We start from the raw sequence: 12,267 nt of genomic DNA, 5'->3' as shown, positions 1-12,267 counted from the left end.
TTGCTTTGTCCAGAGAGCTTTTTCCTTCCAGTGGATTGCTCCTGGCTCCTCAGCCTGTGGGTCTCTACCAGCTTGTTCTAGAGGGGGGCTCTGAAGCAGTGTGTGGAAATATGGATAACACAAAAAAAAAATTTAAAAAAGCAGATGGAGCCAGGGGCGCCTGGGTGGCTCAGTTGGTTGAACATCCAACTCTTTTTTTTTTTTTTAAAGATTTTATTTATTTATTTGAGAGAGAGCACATGAGAGGGGGGAGGGTCAGAGGGAGAAGCAGACTCCCCGCTGAGCAGGGAGCCCGGTGCGGGACTCGATCCAGGGACTCCGGATCATGACCTGAGCCGAAGGCAGTCACTTAACCAACTGAGCCACGCAGGCGCCCTGAACATCCAACTCTTGATTTTGGCTTAGGTCATGATCTCAGGGTCGTGAGATTGAGCCCCACCTAGGGCTCTGTGCTCAGGGCGGGGTCTGCTTGAGAGATTTTCTCTCCCTTTCCCTCTGCTCCCCCCCCACCCCCGTTCGTGCTCTCTCTCTCAAATAAATATATAAATAGAATCTAAAAAAAAAAAGTAGATGGAGCCAAGGGGATGGTACACACATCCACCATGAAGTCCTTTGTGGAGTGGCTGAGAGTGCCCCCGGAGTGGACTGTGGACCCCTCAGAGGTCAGAACACAGTGCAGAGGGGCTGGGGGTGAGGGTGAGCAGCACCTCCACTTGACCACATGTGACCTTCGTCTCCCTGCCTCCTTGTCTGTGACCCAGGGCAACAATGGCCCCTGACCCACGCAGGTGTCGTGAGGATTAAATCAGATGGGGCTCGCCACAGGAAGTGCTCATTAAGCGTCAGCTGTAATTACTCGGTTCCCACGCTGCCCTGGGAGGAGGAAGAAATGTTGTTGTATTTCATTTTATGGACGAGGAAACGGAGGCACGGAGAAGCTAAGGACTTGGCCCAAGTCCACGCTGCCGGCAGACGGCAGTGCCTAAGAGATACCTTGCGTTAGAAAACATAATTTAGAAATCGTTATCATTTTGATCTCTGCATGTCCTACGTAAGCATTTATTAGGTTAAAACATTTTAACGAAAAGTTTTTATTTTTCTTTTTAAGAGCAGGGGAGAAGGAAATGAGTTGCAGTCGGACAGTAAGAGAACTTGAGACCCAAATAGGAGAAAAGGTAATAGAGATCTTTTAAAATTCTCCCCCCACCCCCTGCGTCAGAAGTGATTATTAGCAGAGGTAGATGAAGCAGAATGAGCCACATCTTGTCGTCTGTGCTCTCCCGTCAAAGCTGGCTGACGAATAGATCCTGTAACAAGCCCGTGTGAAAGCTTGTATTCAGACGACTTGCACTGGCTCGCCTGTTGTCTCTCTGGATGAATGACACCAACAGAAGTCCTGGAATATTAATGGCTTTTGTATTAACTTTAGATCCCTAGTAGTAGGGCTGCCCTTTCTGGGTTTGTCTAAGACTGAAGCAGAGGATCTCTTAAGAAGGAGAAAACTTCTGCTTTTCAGCAGTAAGTGCCAATCGAGAGCAGCATGGTAAAAATAACCGGGAAAACTCAGAGTGATGTATATTTAAGTATTGAGTAATTTAGCCACAGAAGCTACTGCATGTGTTTAGAAGAGGAGCACATAGCCTTGTCCCTCTTTGCTGATTATGGTTAGACATCATCACCCACAGCTAGGGAGGGGGGGAGATACTCGTGGCTTTCGGGGGTTGGAATCAGACCCCTTTTAAAAATGCATTTGAGCCTGTCAGTTAACGAGCAGTCTGAGAATCATGATTCAATTTACTCGATTCAATATGTTGGTTTGAAATGTGTCAAATTTTCTTTCCTTTTTGAACTCTTCTGAGATTTTCATACATTTCAAAATAAAAAATAGCCAGAAATCCACAAAATGTTTGTCTAAATTTCCCTGGCTGACGCCATTAACACCAGAAAATTCGTCTTAATGTGATACTTTTTTAGCATTATATATTCCTAAAAATCTGGTTTCACTATATGTTAGTAAGAACCCTGGTGTAATTTGCTTCTTCTATTGTGGTTCATGTGTTATGCTGTAAGAAATATGTAATGTGATTGATATTATTTAGGGTACATCTTTAATTTGTCTCTTTCTAAACTGTGTTAATCATGAAATACTCCTGGGAAATTCAACCGTTTATGACAATCATCGTATCCACATAAACACCATCGTGGATCAATAATGCAGCATTTCAGTGAGTGTGGTTGGGTTTGTAATTGTCCCCAGTTAGGCTGGGATTGTAAATTACCAACAAGAAGGCTACCATGAGGAAAGCTACAAGGGAACTCCACCACTAACCATCCCTTCATCTAACTCCTCTTTTATCCCAGCCCCCTCCCTCTCATCCTATCCATGGGGGAAGCCCTCCCACTGGTTAGGAGTGAGTTAATCAGTGGGCTTACACAGTGCAGCTTTCAAGCAACTTCTGGGGAAAAGGCTGAGGAGGGTGATTGAGGAAGCACTAAATCCCAGATTTAGTGGGGTTCTCTGCCATGCATTCTGGCGAGCGTCACCTGCAGCCCCAGTTCTACCTGGGACCCCGACTCTGGGCAGGCAGGTGGAGTAGACAAGACTGACCTTGGGACTGTTAAAAAAAAAAAACTCAGCTGAGTAAATTTGAAGACCTAATTGGCTTTATTAAGCAATTCATGAATTGAGCAGCATCCCATGAAGCGAAGTAGAGGGGAGGTGCAAGGAGCTGTACAAAGAGGAAGGATTTTATAGGAAGGGAGGCTGGGCAAGAAGTTGTTAGCAGAAGGAAAGAAAGGAGTTTCAAGCCAGGTCACCTTCCCTCGATGGGGGGAGGGGGGAAGGACAAAGGGTCTTATTAGGTGGATTACCTCATCTTCCTTTGGAGGGGGGAATAGAGAGGGCTCACGTGATGAGATGACCTCATCGGTGCTGACCAGCAAATTCCAGATTGGTTGGATTAAAATTCCAGTCCTGGAGAAGCTGAAACTTCAATTAAGTCTTGGTTTGCCATGCTGCAGACAAGTGACTGTACTGAGAGCCTGGAGCTTTCTTTTTAATGGGACCAGGTCAGATCTGGGTTTCCATCTCAGAGCTTTGCCCTTTACCAGCCTGGTGGCCTTGACAAGTCCTTGTCACTGGGTTTCTTCATCCATTAGTGGGGATAATAACACCCACCTGGAAGTATAACCAAACTCAAGGGGTTCGCTGCTTGGGGTGCATCACATTGAACACAGCCTTTGTTGAAAGCAAAGAACTTGGTGTTACCTGTTAAAAGTAAGGAGACACGGAGATAGCTGGCTACTCACTGTCTCCCTGAGGGGTTCCTACAGGAAGCTTTTATTCTGTGTATTGAGGTCAGGGGCAGGGAGCTCGCTTAGGCACTTTTGGCTAAATTGCACATGCCTAGTGTGTCAACATGCTAGCGCATACATCAGATGTTCAAAAAAAAAAAAAATGGCGGAAAACTCTGCCCACAGGAGGGGATCTTAGTGTTAAAATGAGCTAAAGGTAACTTCAGGACCACTCAGGGGGGCGTCTGCTTAGGTCCTCGGCTCCAGTCCAGCTCAAACTGGCTCACATAAAGGGCTGTCAGGCAAGACATACCTAGCAGGGGGCTCTCGGGTGAAACACCTAGTTGGGCGTCTCCTTGGATGGAACGGTTGGTTCTGCAAACAAAACACATTCCTTCCCTGCTTCTGTCCCTTCCTTTCCTCGCTTCTGTTGATAGCTTTTAGCCCTCTGATTTGAGTAACTTCTTGTTTCATCCTAGTTAACAGAAGTGCTGTCATGTGGCTTAATAATATGCAGTACAAAGCACCTGGAACAGCTGGACATTGCCAGCAATCACTAGAATGATTATTACTGCAGCTTCCTTTGAAGGATCGGTAGGAACACCAGTGAATCTCATCCCTTCCCACCCACTCCCAAAATAAATAGAACAAATCAAATATACTCACCTGTTTGCTGTGTGTGTAGTAGCGTATTTCCAGTTAAGGCTCTTGTCCTGCAAATAGTCCACACACGAGTGTTGGAGACTGGGACGGATACCTGGGAGCTATTAAAGGAAGGCTCTCTTTAGACATATGTTGTCATTGCTGGGTGATCTATACAGTTTGGGAATGGAAGAATGCTCATTATTTTGTTTTAAATATAAGTCCACATGGTTTGCTAGAGCCAAGAATGCATGCAAATGTCTCTGAATTTTGGGAGCCAGACTTTGCTAAATGTATGTGTGGTCTAGCCTTCCTAAACTAACAAATAACTAACATTTGGCACCCCAAACCTACCAAACCCCAGTGCTCATGCTTCCTAATCGTTTTCCTCTGCAGGGAACTTGATCTGATGGCTGATTCCTTGGCCTTTCCCTTCCTCACATGCACGTAGACCCTCCAACGTAGGTTCACATCCCCACTCATTATCCAGTTGAACCCTTGGGCTCTCTGAGCCTGGTTTTCTCTGTCAGTCATGGGGCGGGGGCCAGCCTGGATGGTCTCCAGGTCCCATCTCTCCCAACCTGTGGTGATTATGATCCATGGCTTCACATGAAGAGGTTGCTGTCTGATCCTGTGGGGCTCTGTGAGCCCAGGTAGTCCTCGAGGCATCTTCCTTTGGCTCCAGCTTGTCCCGGTCCCTAGTTGGCTCTGCACTGGGTCCCACTGAGTAGGCACTTTGAGTCCGTGCTTGCCTTACTTAGGCTCATCCCCTTGGCCCTTGCTTTTCACTTGGTCACAGATATGTGCTTTCCTTTGCTTCTCTTCTGTGCCATGACTTGGCATCTGCTTGACAGGTCCTTGAGCTCTCTGGTCTTCACCTTCTCTGCTCTCACAGTCTCCTTGGGAAGCAGAGGCATTTAGTGGGAATCAGGCACACCTGGCTGAAATCCAGCCCCTGCAGCTCCTACTGGGGGCCTTAGATGTCTCACTATTCTGACTTTCCTCATCTCTAAAGTGGAGACAACAAGCAATCAGGGTAGTTACAAGAATGAATGAGAATAATAGACACAAAGCCCTTGGCTTACCATAGACGCTCAGTAAATGTTAGTCCCTTCCTCCATCTGTTAGTGAGTGAAGCCCATTGTCTGGCATTACTGAAACCCCTCCGGTGGTAGGCTTTACCTGCTACCAGGTGGCCCCACTTACGCCATGAAGGTGTTTGGTTGCTCTGCCCCGAGAGAAATAGAAACCCCCCAACTGAGCTCACTGAGACAGGATAGCACTTCTCATCTCACCTGAGAAGTCAGGAGGGAGTGCAGATGCAGGATCAGCTAACTCATGTCTCCTCTGGTCACCAGGATATTGCCACCATTCAGGCTTGACATGCAGGTATTGTGATGTCAAGTTTTTTTCCAGATGCTATTTCTTCCAATATGACTCTATAAACATGGGGAGACTTTTCTCCTGACTCACAGCCAAGAAAAATGTCCCATACCCAAATCAATCATTGGCAATGGTATTGGTCACCATGAGCAGCCTGAACCAACCCTGATTACTTCCTGGTGTGGTGGCTTCACTCCCTCCAGGGCCGCCAGAGGGTAGATATCTAAACAAAATGGAAAATGGAGGGTTTTGTTAGAAGAAGAAGGGAGTAGGGGGTGAGTGGATTTGCAGAAGGAGGCCACCAGCATCTGCTTCGGCCTCCCACTGAAAGGATACCCCTGGCCTTAATCCTGTGGACACTGTAATTTTTTGGATTTTGTCAGCTCTATAAATAATAGCCCTGACTGAGCACTTACTAGGAGCTGCTCTAAGTGTTTTACTGTGTTAAATGATTAATTTCCAGGAGAACCCCTCAAGGCAGGTACCATCCTTATGCCACGTTGATATGGAGGAATCTAGAACAGAGGGTGAGCATTTTGACCAAGGGCACACAGCTGGCAGGTGGAGAAGCTGCAATTCCTGCCTTGGCAGCTTGGCTCCCGAGTCCTTGCCCTCAGCCAGTGCCACCCTGCCTCCTGGAGGGCTCCTGTAGGGAAGGTATTGATGCTCCCCTTGCATTTAGCAAATGTGACTTTGTTACGCCTGCAGGTGGACCTGGTCCATCACAGAGAAGTCACACCTCCACCGTACACATGAATGGACTTTTTTGTTTGGACCACAGAGTCATCTTTGCATCCATGTAGCATCTACTTGAAATGGGCATTTGGGAGTTTTCCTCCTCTTCCTTGCTCTGACATCCTGCCCTCTCACACTCCTTCCCACGTCCTCGGGCTTTTATGCTCCCTCCCTGTCCTGCAGGTCCCCAGCTTCCTCCCGCAGCAGGGGCTGAGGCCTAAGACTTGGGTTCTTCATGTTCTTCAGGTGGAGAATCTGCCAGGAAAAAAAGGACCAAAACAAAGCTCCACGCGTTGCTGGGCTCACCAAGCTTTGGTCTAGGTACTCGGTTTGTCTTTTGTCAACTCCCCATGCGAGGGTAAGGTGGAAGTGCTAGAAAAGCTCATCCTGCTCCTTGAGGTGGGGTGAACGCTCATTGTGAGCCATGCGCAGGGAATTACCGAGAGGCCAGAAGCTGTACTGACCTACGTAAGAGCGCAGTGTACTTGTAGAACAGCCATGACCCTTCCCCGCCACCCCTACATACAAAAGAACTGTTCTTAACTGAAGACAAGAATCCAAGAATGTAAAATTCAGTTAAAGACATAAAAAAAAAAGGAAAAAAAATAGACACATCCAGAGCCCCAGGCTGTTTGCTCTCGTACCACGTCACCGCCCCAATCAGGGATGCTTTTTTAAGCCTGGGCACCATGATGTCGGAACATCTGGTCCACCCAGTCAGCCGTGACTAGTGTGTCTGTTGGACACCAAGTGATCTGACACAAGTTTTTATGGGATTACCCTGGTGCCTTGGAGTTGTATAGATGCAGCATTGGTCATTTCAGAAGCAATTAGTAAATAATGAGAGGTACTAAGCTGCTCACATGGTCTGTAATGTCTTCACACGGAAGAGACACAAGTGATGGCTTAGATTCATTTTCTTAAATAGGTGGATTTTCCTAAAAAAGAGATTTAAAAAATTATTGCTTGAGAAATAAACAGTCATTAGAATCGCAGCCATTTCATAAACGTACCTTAACATTCTAACACCACATTAGCATGAACGAATGTACCGGAATGCAGTCTTTTTGCCTAATAAAAAGACTGTGTCAAACTCAAAATGAGGCCATTTACTAAAACATACAAGCTTTTGGTTAATTTATAATATTCTCCTAATCCCACTTTTATCAGCTCTACTTTGGTGCACTTGGTATTAATTGCCTATTATAGCAGGTATTTGAACACATCTCCTCTTTCATCTGAAGAAAATATTAGCATATCGTAGAGCTGTTGGGACAGATTGTATCTGAGCCACTTTTTCCTCCTTGCAGAAAAGCCTATCAATCATAACTGAATATAGTGATTAATAATGTCACAGCTCTTACTCGCGTGTCTGTGTGCAACTAAATGAAGAGGAGTGCTTACATTTTGATCTAGAGAATTTCACATAACAAAATAATCAGTTGCCATTTTAGAAAAAAATTATATTGAAAATGCTTCTACCCCAGGCCCTATTTTTGGTTGTTCTATTATTAATTTACTAAAGGCTTCATCAGGAAGCTAAAGCAAACACTCAGTTATATCAGAATTTGTATCATTTCAGACTGTTTATCTTCTCTTTAAAAATCTTATTGCATGTTCAGTAGTTCGGTCAAAATCGTAGGGGAGGCTGGCTGGAGCACTTGGGCTTCCCCAGCTGGGTGTGCATCGAGCGCCAACCCTCACCGCGTGTGTGCCCCTGAGCAAGCCAGTCCCTTTGGGGCCTGTTTCCTCGGCCATGAAATGGGCAAAGAATAGTGTAAGGTTTTTCCAATCTTGTTGAGATTCTTGGTGACAATCAATATAAAACGATCTTACCAGAGTGCCGGGGCATAGAAGTTACTCAAAAAAGCAGGAGTTGGAGTTTGCATTTGGAGGAGAGAAGACATGAGTTGTCCCATGGACAGGGAAATGATAGTTTGCGGTCACCTCTGGCTTAAGGCCACAGAGTGGGCCACGTGCTGAAGGCCTCCACGCTTACATCTCTGTCTGGGCTCCAGACTCACCACTGTCCTCCTCACCGTCCCTGGGCAGCAGCCTTCTTCGCTTGGTCACCCCAGTGTTGGAGTGAATGGTTCCACCATTGTCATGGAGTCATTCACGCAGAAACCTAGGATTAGCCTTGATTCCTGTGTTTCCTTACTGGCCCCGCTCCAGCATCCAGTCCATCAGCAAGTCCCGTCTTCTGCATCCCGTGTACCGTTTTCAGGACCAATCCATCTCTTCATCCCCACTGCCACCGTCATCCCAACCCTGTGCTTTGTCAGGAACCCCTGGTCTGCTTTTCCTGTTCCTCCTCGTGCCCCATACAATCTCTATTCCACACGACACCCGGAGTTATCTGTTCAAAACACAAGTCAGATCTCATCAGACTCCTCTGGTGAAGATGCCCCGTGGCTTTCGGTGGCCCACTGAGTAAACATCAGACACACATCCTGGCTTATGGCGCTCAGCATGGAGATTTTTTTTTTGACTGACCTATCTAAAATTCCATATTTTCCCTGACACTGAATGTTCTGAGATTTTTGTTCGTTTACTTGTTTATCACTAGGATACATGTTCCCTGGGAGCAGGTGCCTTCTCTTACTTGCTGTTACAACTTTAGTGCCTTGAGCAGATCCTGGCACTTGATATGACCTCAGGAAACATTTACTGAATGAACAAATGGTTCTGTAGGAAAAGTTGACCGTAATTGGAGTAGCCAGGAAACACTGCATGGGACAGGTGAGACCCGCACTGGAGTTGGGCCGTGGATGGGGTTTCAGTGTGGTGAGGACAGAGTAGAGGATGAGATGTGGGGTAGGTGTCAAGTTTGCACTCTGACACAAGAAGAGAACGTGGAGGTGGGGGCCGGGGAGATGTGGCCAGGGCAGTGGCAAGACAAGCTCTGTGACCATCCTGCGGAGAGTTCTGTTTCTCAAGGCAGGATGAGACAGAACATTTGTGGAAGGTAGGATGGAGAAAAAGATGGAATTATTTGAAGGTCAGGTGTGAACCCTAAAGCATGGGGCTGGGGTGGGGGTGGTGGTGGTTCAGTGCCAATTTCCCATGAGGAAGGGGCTGCTTTGGAGATGGCTCTTGGCAGTCTCGTGGACACAGTGGCTGGGAGGACAGCTAGACTAGGCTTTGGAAGTCACTCAGCAGCAGGAACAGCCTACATTTGTCAAGCACCTCAGGTGTTTCGGGGATACCATGGAGTTCCTGGGAGGGGGTGCATGTAGCTCTGTCCTGTGCATGATCTGGGGTCAGGGTGACAGGGGCCCCAGAGTTCCTCCTGTAGTGCCTGGGGCGGAGCTCCCATCCTATGAGTGTGAGCTGGATTAGAAAGAAAGGAGGTACAGGAAATGCTGCTTCTAGATTTGGCACATGTTAAAAGCCCTCGGTGTTTAGATGTAGGCCTTATTCTCATAGCTGGGTCAGAAGTTCAATGGCAGCTAAGATTTCTTATTGGAAGTCTTTATATGTTGTAGGTAAGCCTTTTGAAAATGGAAATCGAATGTGGGAGAAGGTTGACATGGCCTCTGGCACATATGACAGCAAGTTTCCCTCTTCACCTTGGCTACAAGGAAACCCAGAGCCAGAGTTTTCGGATTTTTGCTCCCTTGTAGCAACTCTGACTTTTAGGTTGCTTTATTTAGCTCTTTCTTTAGCTCCCTTTTCTCTGTTCCCGTGGATCTCATTTAGATGTCTTTTTGTGTAAACTTGTTCAATTTATGGTAAAGGCAGGATTTGCATGCATTCAATAACTACATGCATCGTCCTGGGCCCGCAGGGGGCAGTGGGGGGAATGCCAGAACAGTGAGAGGAGGCGTCAGCCCCGGGCACAGAGGCGAAGCCTTTGTTAAAGGTGAGCAATGCCCGGCCGCCGCTCCTCCCACATGTCCCCAAATTGAAAGTTTGTGTTTATGGGGTTTTGAATGTAGTCTAATTTTTTCCTATCTGGTTTGGCTCATCTCTACCAGCTGGTAAATAGGAAATGTTCACGGTAGGAAGCCAATACTCTGCAGAGTGTAAACAGATGGAATCGATATAAAGTGACAAGCTAGACTGTGCTATGGAGAATACAGAGCCAAAAGTAAGAACATAACAGTCAAGCTACTTACTTCGTTCCAGTTCATTTAGTCCTGAATAGCGCTTCATATCTGCACAGCTGTGTTGTTCTTTTTTTCCCTCTTTCTTTCTTCTGGGTTGATAATGACAATTTCAAAGAAAAACTTTAATTAAAGATTTTATACGAAATAGCCAAAAGTAGAATAATAAGGAAAATGAGCATTGATGTGTTTATTGTAAGAAAAATCCTTTTTGGTGGTTTCATTTTAAAAATTTACTCCTTAAATTTAAAATGAATGTAGTCGTGGTGACAGAAAGGTGCCAGACTGACAGCCGTGGATGCTGAACCCTTCCATTTCGCTGCAGAGCCAAGACATAGAGGCTGCTAGAAGCCCCCTCCCCTTGGGGTTCAGTCCCCAGGCGGGCGGGTAGGATGCCGTTCTCACCCCCTTCTGCTACAAACTGGGCAAGGAAGGCTGGTTCTCGGGGAGGAACTGAACAGAAAACAGCTTAACAGGAGCCAATAAGATAGCACTGTGGACAGTCGAAGTTAATTTACTGTGCGGGTTGCACGCTGGCGTGAAGAAGCTTGGCCTTCCTCCGGGAAGGGCCACATCGGAGCCGGGCCTAGAGAAGGATTATTTGCAGCCTGACTGAGAATTCTGGCCTTCTGGGAGGAAACATTAGGCCTTTTCTCACCTCCTTTAACGTCTGGGTGGTCATATTTATTTGGGTTCACAGCTTTCCTTCCTGGAGCTCAAAGTGCTATAAAAAGAATTTTAAACAAAGAACTATAGAGTACTAATAACAGCCACTGTTAGCGGTTTATTGAGCCATCTGAACTCAGTGGGATACAAATATGAAGCAGTTTGATTTTCTCTTCTCACGGTTCTCAAGCAGGCGCTAGCAAATCTGCCTTTTCATTCCTTAAGGGTTTCTTAGGCAGATCTCATGGCTTTCTGGTCACACTTAGTCATAAACAAGTCTAGCACAGGCCCATTCAGTTTTAAACCTTGAGCTCAGATCCAGCCCAGCTGGCCATCTCCTCCCCTTCTTCCTATGTAAGGGGCACGCGACCTGCTTACTCACTGGCCCTTCTCTTTCTCTCCCCCCGGTTGTAGTTGGGGTCTGTGATGAGGGCTGAGGAAAGGGAGGATGCCTTTCTTTTCCTTCACTGGTGTCCTGGTGTCCTCTGTGGGCGGCATGGTAGGCTGCCCTCTTATAGGGCACATGGGGGCTTATTAGGACTGTGCTTTGGGGGCCTCTGAACTATATGGTTCCCTGATGAGGAGGGTCACCTCTGGCATAACCTCCTCACCTCTGCTCTTGGTGGTTCACTGCACATCCTCAGGCTGCAGGTCCCCTCACCTGAGGAGCAGCCCCCGGGAATGGTACAATTCAAGCCTTCTGCCTTTCTTGGTCTCCGCTTAACCCATTGAAAATTTATACATGCCATCCGTGCCAACAGTAGGCATACACTCTGTGCTCATCTGCCCCTCCCACTCTGCTCTGCTGTCTCTGTCCAGGTCTCAGTTCCTTTCCCCAGGAAGGTGTACAGCAGATCACTGAGTCCACTGGGAAATGAGATGCCTATGTGCCTCTTCTTGCAGGTTCCTGCCCTATCTGTACAAGGATTCCCTTGGCCTACTAAAGCTTCTTCCCCATGAATACTACATCCATCCATCCATCCATCCATTCATTCATCCACCCATCCATCTGTCATCCATCCATCCATTTATCCATCTATCCATCTATCCATCCATCCATCCATCATCCATCCATCATCCATCATCCATCCATCCAGCCATCCATCCATCCATCATCCATCATCCATTCATGCATCATCCATCCATCCATCCATCCTTTTATCCATCTATCTGTCCATCCAGCCAGCCATCTTCCATCCATCTATCCATCTCTCCATCCATCCATCCATCATCCATCCATCATCCATCATCCATCCATCCAACCATCCATCCATCCATCATCCATCATCCATTCATGCATCATCCATCCATCCATCCATCCTTTTATCCATCTATCCATCCAGCCAGCCAGCCATCTTCCATCCATCTATCCACCCATCCATCCATCCAACCATCCATCCATCCATCATCCATCATCCATTCATGCATCATCCATCCA

The 12,267-nt window shown here is 46.9% G+C and overlaps 1 long non-coding RNA gene across 1 annotated transcript in view; it reads left to right on the top strand.

The window, feature by feature from the left end:
• The first annotated feature begins 1,118 nt into the window (after nt 1-1,118).
• The window catches only part of LOC145721928 (uncharacterized), a 36,328-nt gene continuing 25,179 nt past the window's right edge, over nt 1,119-12,267 (top strand). The window contains exon 1 of the long non-coding RNA XR_014145952.1: nt 1,119-1,175. This is a non-coding gene — a long non-coding RNA (uncharacterized LOC145721928). The remainder of the gene's footprint in view (nt 1,176-12,267) is intronic.

This window comes from Leptonychotes weddellii, chromosome 5 (assembly GCF_054177405.1).
Source record: "Leptonychotes weddellii isolate Sample4059 chromosome 5, ASM5417740v2, whole genome shotgun sequence".
Lineage (NCBI taxonomy): Eukaryota > Metazoa > Chordata > Mammalia > Carnivora > Phocidae > Leptonychotes > Leptonychotes weddellii.
Note: the sequence above shows the minus strand (reverse complement) of the source record. Positions and strands in the feature narration are given on the sequence as shown.